This window comes from Chrysochloris asiatica, unplaced genomic scaffold (assembly GCF_000296735.1).
Source record: "Chrysochloris asiatica unplaced genomic scaffold, ChrAsi1.0 scaffold00305, whole genome shotgun sequence".
Classification (NCBI taxonomy): Eukaryota; Metazoa; Chordata; class Mammalia; order Afrosoricida; family Chrysochloridae; genus Chrysochloris; species Chrysochloris asiatica.
Genome location: NW_006408823.1, coordinates 1833507 through 1835085, shown reverse-complemented (window position 1 = coordinate 1835085; position 1579 = coordinate 1833507). Strand labels below are relative to the sequence as shown.

General features: G+C 51.3%; 1 protein-coding gene across 1 annotated transcript in view; it reads left to right on the top strand.

The window, feature by feature from the left end:
• The window catches only part of LOC102810957 (chromosome unknown open reading frame, human C16orf89), a 15489-nt gene that overhangs the window by 806 nt on the left and 13104 nt on the right, over nt 1-1579 (top strand). The gene's annotated exons all lie outside the window — the stretch shown is intronic.

Sequence of the window (1579 nt, the reverse complement as noted above, 5' to 3'; positions counted from 1 at the left end):
TCCTCTGCTGCCTGGGGTTGGTTTCAGCACGTCCGTCCTTGACTGTGGGCAGTGGGCATTCCGAGACTCTCCCAAGTCAAAATTCTGCAGGTGGAGCCCCAGGGCAGGTCTGGTCTGTCCCTGGGGCCACATCGTGGCTCATGGTTGTGTGGCTTTCTGCACCCCTGGAGAACCCCGAGGGACCAAGGTGAGGCCAGAGGTCTGAGTACAAGTCCTATTAGCCTCATGTGACAGCAGAATTGCCCCACAGGGTTTGCTAGGCTGTCATCTTCCCAGAAGCAGCAGATCGCCAGACTTACCCTCTGAGTTGTCAGCGGATGGGTTCAAACTGACAACTTTTAGGTTTAGCTGTTTTGCACAAATCCATTGTGGCAGCTATTGTTGATGAGTGCTGTTGAGTTGGTTCCAACTCATAGCGACCCTGTGTAGGGTTTCTGAGGAGTGGCTAGTGAGTTTGAGCCACCCACCTTGTGGTTCAAACTGACCTTGCGGTCCAGCACATTACCCTGCAGTGCCACACCAGGACTCCTAGGGATCTAAGTTAATCTATGACACGTAGAAAGCACTGGCTGTCCCCCTTGATAAATAGCCAGTTCCTTGAGGGCTGGGTCGATATCATTCTGGACTTTGCAGTCCTGGTGCCTGGCACAGGACTGGACACGAGGACACTATTAGGGCCACCCCCTGCCTCAGCACTCCTAAGTCTGGAAGAGTCTGTACTGCTTTCCTTCTTTTTATTGTAGTTTGGGTGAAAGTTTGCAGATCCAGGTAGTTTCCATTGACTAGATTTACACACTTTGTTTTGTGACATCGGATGCCGTCCCCTCCTGTTAACAGCATTCTTCCCACTTCCTCCCTGGGTTCCCTGTTTCCATTTGCTCTTCTTTCTTGTCCCCTTCCTGCCTGCTGAGCCTTGTTTGGGTTTTGGCAAATACTGCCCTTTCCGTCCAGTTTGGCTGGTTCTACTGAGGACCACATTTCTCCCTACTTATTCTTCAGTTGGTAGGTTGCTCATTGTTTGGTTGAAAAGTGATCCCCAGAGGTGGATTCCTGTCCAGGTTTGAAGAGTGCCTAAGGGCCACGGTCTCAGGTTCCAATGGTCTCTAGCTGACCAGTCCATCTGGTCTTTTGTGTGATTTTGATTTTCTGTATGCTCACCTTGCAAGATTTCCTCAGCACCCTCAATTCTAATTGCCCCCCCACCAAGTTCTCTCCTAAGGCAAATGCCTTTTGCTGCTACTCCTTCACATCCCCGATCACCCCGTTTCTGGTCTCCCTGCCCCTTCAACACCATTCTTTCCCACCCCTGCAAAAGCCACTGTGGCCCCTGGGAGACCCTGGTGGTGGTTGTATCATCGAGTTGTTTTAGACTTAGAGTGACCCTGTATAGGGTTTCCAAGCAGCAGCTGGTGTGTTTGAACTGCTGACCTTGCAGTGAGCAGTCCGATTGCTTATTCTACTGCGCCACACAAGGTCAAGGAACCAAAGAAGTCGCTCCTCCCTGGAGTCACTTGCCTGCTATCTGCTTGTTGTTGTTGTTGTCAGGTGCCATCGAGTCGGAACCAACTCATAGCGACCC